Below are 8391 nucleotides of genomic sequence, written 5' to 3'. Positions count from 1 at the left end.
CAAAGGAGAAGATTTCATAAACATCTGTTATGGTTTTCTGTTAAACTTTTTATTCTACTCCATGCTCTCTGTCTCTTCATCCATCTATAACAAAAGAAGATATGTTGTTGAACATACTACACAATACACACTGAAATACACACACACACATGCACAAACAGGATCCTATGGACAGCATGCACTCATGGAGAGATGTCAGAGGGAGGGGGCTGCACACAGTGAGCTGGTGGGGGGGGGGGGGGGGTCCCGTGTCTTGCTAAAGGGCACCTCAGCAGTGCTCAGGAAGTGAACTGGCACCTCTCCAGCTACTGTTCAACATGTACTGTTGAATGAAAATAAGATGTGTGTTATTGAAAAGTCTGAGTTATTCTGAGAGTAATAATTTCTATTTGATGACGACGTCAATTCAATTGAGACTTCCTGGAACACTCTTCATCCGTCTGCAGGCTCGGATTGATCAATAGATTTATCCTGACTCATGATTAGGGTGAATCTTTAACTAAATGACTCTGTATGTTGTATATATGTATTTCTTATCATTTATTTACTTTCATCTCTTTCTAGCAGACTGGAACATCACAAAAATATGAATATGTTTGCGGATTAAACCACGCTGCAGGTCAGCTGTTTCAGAAAAGCCTCGTTTCTGGAAAAACCCATGCAACTTATCACGGCGGGATTTGCGTGACGCTTTCACATTTTAAAGCTGGATGTATTAATGTGGTCATTTGAGGGGAAACATTCACAGACAAAGATACTCTCATGAGTTTTTAATGAGAAATAAACATTTATACTGTGTCAGAGTACTTACCAAATATGATAATAAATGAAAGTGTTCTGACATTTTGTTTTGATTTTTTTTTTATCCACCCTGCTGTCTCTCAAGCTCCACTCCCATCTGTTTGTCTCCCTGTCAATCTTTTACACACCCTTGTGAATGAAGCGACAACACACACACACACGCACACAAATGTGCACGCCGATATGGACAAGCAGCACAGCATGTCGTATAGTGTGGGCAGCTGACATTTCACTGCGTCAATCTGCCACTCAGAGTTGGCTGCTCTTATCTGAACACACACACACACACACTCATACACACAATCAGATACCCCAACAAGCAAATCTTCTTTAGTGAATGTGGGATTTTTTTTTCCCTTCGCCCGGTTTACTCGATCAAGCACATATGTGATCTGATTTTCTCATTACATAACGCTTCATTCCCGGCTCTGACTTTCTGCCATTTAGGTATCCATGTGCGCGGTGAATCACAGAGCTGCCACAGTTTAATATAGCAAGCACGTGCAACCTGTTACGCAACAGGCCAATCATGGTCTAATTAATAGCTGCTGTTTTTTCTTCCTGTGTGAACATAATGCTTCAAGAACCTGCAATAGCAGCTTGTAAACTGGCAGATATATCGAGGTGATGACAGCTGAAATATCGCCTCGCTCATGCACAGATGATAAATAACTAGAGGAATAAAATCCTGCTTACTTAATGCAATACCTTCAAATGGAGATTAAGCTATTAAGCTTCATGTAAGAATCTCACTTATAGGCTTTATTTAATAAGAAAAAATAATGCATAGCAGTAGTCATAGTAGTAGTTATAGTTTGTATCTTTCTTAAGGTCATAACGAGCATGTAAAAGACATTTTGGTTAAGCTATGTTGTATCCATAACTTTTAAATAAAACAACAAGTGAGCAAATGTGTCTTACTCTTTTTTTCCTATTTGTAAAATAAAAACTATCATTAGAGATAATGTTATTTAAAAATAAATAAAAGGTTGAAGAATATAACTAAACTCCCTTATGTCACAGTCAGCTTGAGAATACATTCTTATATTTCCCAGCGTGCATCATTCAATAAATCCTCAACATTAATCTGCTATTTTGTTATATTGTATAAACATTGCCACCAAAACAGTAAAGGTTCGTGAATGAGTTGGATATTTTTTCTAACATCAAGGATGTCCATGGTGGTCCACTTGTCAAGTGAAAGAAATATGAGAAATATTGTGCACATGCATGAATAGAAAGCACTACCTGAATGTAAGCCCATACACTTCTCTTTATTGTAAAACTTGCTCCTGGCATTATTTAATCTACCTCTGCTGCTAATGTGGGTTTAAGATATTAAATAGAGCTTAGTGGAAGTTCAATCGGGAAGAGTACTCCATTCAGTCCTCCATTCATTACACTCATGCATCAACACGTCTTTGCTGCTACCCATTCATGATTTTAAATCCAAGAAGAAAAACAGGCATCCCACTAAATCCAAGAAAAACTGTTTAAGTCTCACCAGTAATAAAGTACAAATAGTTATTGTCATCTTATTAGTATGTAATAATGATTTTCCTGAAATTAAACCTCTCTTTTCAGTTATAGCTGCAAGCGAGAAAAAAAACTTGAGAAGACATTGTCTTGTTTTTGACCTTTTTATGACAAGTGTGAGATCCATTTCCAACATCTGTTTAAGTGTTGCAGTGGGATTTGAGTTCAAAGGACAACAAGTTCACACACACACACACACGTGGTTATATAATCAGTGATTTGGGTGTCAGCTGTATTACTTACAGCAACAGAATTGATACAGAATCTAATTTTCTTAAATCAACATAACTTTGAAGTTTTGGTATGTCGGAGACGAGTGGTTGCTGCAGGTGAAAATGACTGAGACTCCAGCTTCTCTGACAGACTGCTGTTACAAAATTGCTAATTTAAGACTGAGTGTGCATGAGTGTGTCTGCACGTGACAGGTGTTCGAGTAACCATGGCAATCAGATAGAAGGAGGAGCTAAGGTTGTTTCTAGAAACAGCCTTATAAGGTGAGGATCATTGACGATTCTGTCCAGGTTTTTTGAAGTGCGTCCATTTGTTTTGCCAAATAAACACAGTCAGTCAGTGAGATTGTATCAGAAAAAAATCTCAGGATGTATGTGTGTGTTTCAGCTTTTTTTCTTCGAGTGTTGCCAGGAGCATTAAAACATGGCACCTTATCATGGCAGAAATGACAATGTGCCATGTACAGTTAGACAAACAACGTGTGTGTGTGCGCGCACTGTCGCCTAGAGGAAGCTGGAGTTTCATGCCATCATTATCTCGCCTCTTCGGAGCTGCAAGTGTCTGAGAAGTGGGCCAACCTCGTCTGTAATGAAACAGCGAGGAGAGCAGAGGAGAAAATAACGAGTATGGCGAGGAAGTCTGAAATCCCAAGACTGGCAAAGAAAATGTATAAATATGTAAGAATATGTGTGAAATTAATTGTATAAAAATGAACGTCCTGTATGATGAGATTCTACAAGTTTGACAGCTGTGTGTGTTTTTTCTGGTGAATAAAACACTCAGTATCCTCACCATTCATTTTTCCCCTCTATATTATTTTGTTCCTTAATTGAACGCATGTATAAGCTAATAATACAGCCAAATGTCTGAAATATTGAGCTTAGAAAGTCAGTGTGCAATGAAAATGTTCTGTATTGCTTCTACATCCTGGAAATCATGCCTGATTCTGAATGCAGACCGGCAGGATTCATATTAGTCCTGCGGTTATGGATAAAATTCTGCATAAATTCCAGATCTGAATTCCCACCAGCTGCTAATCGATTGTTACTGGCTCAAGGCTGATCCAACCAAATATAATTCATGCAAATTCTTCCACATATTCTTTTAGTTTTCCTGCAGACGGTAAAATGAGTGAGTGAAAGCAGGTTGTGTAGCCCTGCATGGAGGCAGATCTATTCACATTATAACTTATCTCTTAGTCCAAAGGTTAAAGGTTTACTTTCCTTTTGATAGCCGTTTTTTTGCAGTACTCAAATTTTAATGAATGACTTGCTTTGTTTACACCGTTACAAAACATTTTTGCAATGTCAGAGAAATCACAAGCAGGCAGACAAAAACTGAAGACGAAGAAAGACAAGACGTGACAATTAACGAGGAAGCCAGGGAAAACACAAACACATGCCTTTTTTAATAAGTGTGAATCAGTCTCTCTCTGATAGGATAAGAAAGTAAGTGCATAAGGTTCATGTGGAGGACACTTTAGGTAGCCTGTGCATACACACGCAGACAGGAAAAAACAATATCCATGGTAACAGTAGCAGTAGCATCAGGATGTGTGCCTTAAATACCCTATATATCTATTCCTGTCTGTCTGACTTTCTGCCTGTCAATTATCAGCTTTATCCATCCAAATAAGACAAGTTCTGTCTCTCTCGTGTAAACTTTTTCTGGTTGTCAAACTAATGCAGAAAAGTTTGAAGATAGAAAATACCATGATGAAACACCTCTTCTCCTGCCTTGTTCTCAAACGTCTTAATCACCTAGTAGAAAACTAGGTTTTTCTTTTTTTACATTGTTATTGAGTAAAAAAAAATAAAGTTTTGGGGGTTTTATTTGGATTTCAAGTGGACATGGTCTGAATAAAAAAAATCAATTAAGATTTGCTTCTTAACATATCGAGCTGGAATAAACCGTGATGCATGGCTGGCTTTTACACTTACAGCAGTCACATTTCTCCCTGCCTTTCCTTAATTATTCCCTGTCACATGCAGACAATTATTTCCTAGATAACCTGCCACTAATTAGAGACATCAGTTAATTAAGGCACACTAACGGCACAGGCTTCACAATGAGCAGCTGTGCATGAGTGTGTGTGTTTGTGAGCTTGTGATTGACAAGTGGTGGGTGATTAGTTCTACACATGCTGCCCAGAGGCACAAATAGACCATCCTCCTTTGAAAAAACTGCAACATTCAGTCACATATCAAATATTTAACTAACACAAGTTCTTCTTTTGAAATTGACAACAAAAAAATGTGGAAAATGTGAGAAGGATTTAGAATAGAAGCAAAAACGTGAGAGAGGAAGTGAGAGCGTGAAAGAGTCAAAGGAGGAAGATCATCTGAAGTAAAGGGTCAGTGTGTACAGCAGATGGTTGCCAGCGGCGACCCAGAGATGTGACAGCATCCGCTGCATTCCTCACATCTGCTGCAACATCCCTCTGAGTGTGTGTGTGAGTGATCGTATGTAATTTACATGGACATCTGCAGCTGAAGCCCTTTGTACATTACATGGCTCTTCTTGAGTGAAAAAGTCAGTGTGCTGTAAATCTAATTTCACTCAAGACAGCAGACTTCCTCTAACAACACATCACATTGTTTGAAGTGCCAGACAAAAGTCAAAGATTTGTTATAAGTGAGCTGTGACTATTTACAGGATGGGAAATGCAATGCAGTGTCTTTGTGGTAATATATTTTTGTTCAGTGTTGAAGCAGGAAGTTAAGTAGTTAAGTTTTAAATCCTGAATAAACTGTAGATGAGTGTTCAAGGATACATACTAGGAGTTAAAAAAGGTAAAGGTGTGGGATGTTTAAATGTATGTAAAAGCATTGTTTCAGCCATTGTTAAGTATAATATCAAGCCGAAGGAAAGAAAAGACTGACTACAAACTGTGTATTATTGTTAACAATGCCTTGATGCACAGCGTTCAGATTAAAAACTGCCACTAATGTTCCTACAAGTGAGGCAATTTCTCCCAAGAGCACCCTGGCTTGAAGGCGAATGATGTTTTGCACAAAGGGAAATAAAACAATGATATTCCTCCTCTAAGGCAAACCTCTGATTCTCCGAGAAAACTCCAGCACAGCAGCATTCAGCCTGGGGCACAGGAGTATCCCAAGCCTGGCTGTTTAGACATAACAGCTACTCTCCAGGAGACCAAGAAATATCAAGTTGGTGATTCTCCAACACCCCACCACAAACCTCCATCTCTTTGCCTGATTCTCAGCTCACAATGCACCCCACCCTAATACCTATCCCCAATGGTTGTGGGCCAAAAGGGCACCACTTCCAAGCTATCATGGCCGGTCAAAAAACTACTCTTCATTGAGCTACCCTCCCCTGGACCCTGCTTGTATTATTTCAGGGAAGTTGCTGCATCTCCTTTCGTTTGCAGATTATGATTTTAATAATTTAAATGCATCAAACCTTTGCAGCATTCAATATGTAAAAACTTTTGATGCATACAGACAAACCCATCAGTACTTAAAGAAGCGAAACATGAGATCTACCTTAACTAGACAATATAGATACATCATTCATATAAATACAAATTACAAATAGTTAATTATTTAACATGGAGAATGGTCATTCTGTCTACATAAACAAGACTTGGCAGTCTTTACATTTCTACAATGTGGCGTACAGATCCAAGTAATTTGATTTATCAGTTAAATGGCCTATTGCATATTCTTTGAGCTGGCAACAACAGACAAAGCAATTTTAGACTATTTGTCAGTTTCTAGTCGGGAACGCTTCCTGTCCTCATCACTTCAGATTGAGAACAGAAAACTCAGAATAGCAGCAGATGTGTATGTAACCTTGAAAGCCGATTGGTCTACACAGCTGTCTGTTGTTGGATAAAATAAAATACGGAACATTCTTCTTTTGCCCTCTATCAGCTGGTTTTGTGTGTGTCCTCTCAGCGGGGTGCCTTTTTTTTTCCAGGTTGCCCCACATCTGCTTCTGATCGTGAAAAGTATTGCAATATTTATCCAATACAACATCTGACTCTCATTATTAAAACCAATGCAATATGGAGCTGGGCTTAAAGGCCAAATCCCCAGATCGGAGTGTATCGGCCATACGAGGCACAACACAAAATACGGGTCTGAGTTTACACACAAAACAAAGTGTGGGGAGTTTTAGAGTAAACGCTGGTGGCTGAGAGATCTTCCCCTCCCTTGTTCGGAGCTCAGTCATCTACTGCAACTTTTGATTAAATGTTAACAGAAGAACACATCTGAAATTGTAAGTCCTCTTACTAATACGCAAGGATCAATATAAAAATCTTTGATATTGAAGAGATTCAAGGATTTATTGTTTTTAAAACACACTGCACTGTTGCCCCGCCTTCGCAGACCAACCCTGAGGAATGGAAAACTTAAAATGATGGACTGGATGGCAGTTTGAGAAGGGAGCATGAGAAATGTTGGCTAGAGGAATATATTAAAGAGACTCTGCTGTAGCCTAATGGTCATAAGTTTGCTAACTCTGCCAATTAAGATCCTTGTCTAAGCTTTCAAGGTCAGAAAAGTACAAATAAAAAGGTTGGAATTTAGATATATTTGACTAAACAGTCAGTTTTATGAAAACAACAAAATCAACTATGTTTTGGTCAGTCTATCAATTCTTTTAGCTACCTAACGTTACAATCAGGTCCATTCACAGTTTCATTTTCAGTTACGGTAATAAACAATTTTCTTGGTAAAGTTTTTTGTTTCAAAACTTCTTCTGCCAGTTCTGTGGTTTCATCAACAACTACAAAACTAGATACGTGAGAAGCAACGACTGAATTTGCTTTAAATGCAAATAAACCATTTTCATCCATCACTCACAAATAGGTTCCATCACTTTGGATTCAGATTTCTTAATTTACTAAGAGCAACTGCTACGCCCCTTGGACTCTTGTCTCCACAAATAGAAGACGTTCCACGGAAAGTTCAAACCAGGAAACTCCATTTCCAATAACACAATAAAAAAAAGCTGCTTTTCCCACATAAAGAAGATTTACGCGCTACAAGCTGTACCAATGCTACATCCAGGAAAACTGATTAATCTGAGCTAAAATTATTCCCAGGAGAAAAATATGCAACAATAATAATTTCAAAAAACATTTGTGCTCGACTACACTCCTCTTTCTGCCTCACACATACACACAGATGTTATTTGTATTTTAAAAAAGCCCTCCTCCTGTCTTTCCCAGAATCCCTTGTTGATTCTCCCAGCATGCTTGCAGGTTGCAGGGAGAAGGAGGAGGAGCCAAAATGTCAGAGGTCACCTGACAGGAATGTTCAATCTTTATTCTCTTCTCTGCATGCCTTTTCCCCCCATATCATTTCCCACCTCCCTACCTCCTCCTTTTCTCTCAGTATACATTTACCCCTCACTCTCACAGCAGAGATCAAGTTAAATATGGAGGGATAGGATCATGCATTCAAGAGTGTACGTGCGCTTTAACACGCTTCTTCTGGTCTCTGGGGTCAGTTTTTTTTCCCCGGACCAAAACATTTTCACAGATTTAGAAGCCAGACTTTCCACTTGATAAGATCATACAGGAAATAATCAATTTCATGGCAAAAAGTAGAATCTGCACATTCTTCTCTGCTCACAAGTAACATTCTTAAGCACCAGTCATTGGGTTGTGTGTGAAGTGCTATATAAATAAAGTGAAGTTGAGTAAAGCTGAGTTGAGTTCCTTTATCTATCCATCAATGATGTTTGTTTCTGCTCATCTTTGCTCACATATTTTCAAACCACGTCATGTGTATTTAAATAATCTTTTCAATTGTATCAGTTAATGACTTTACACAGAAGACCTCATAG

This window comes from Labrus mixtus, chromosome 24 (assembly GCF_963584025.1).
Source record: "Labrus mixtus chromosome 24, fLabMix1.1, whole genome shotgun sequence".
NCBI classification, from domain to species: domain Eukaryota; kingdom Metazoa; phylum Chordata; class Actinopteri; order Labriformes; family Labridae; genus Labrus; species Labrus mixtus.
This window is presented reverse-complemented; position numbering follows the sequence as displayed.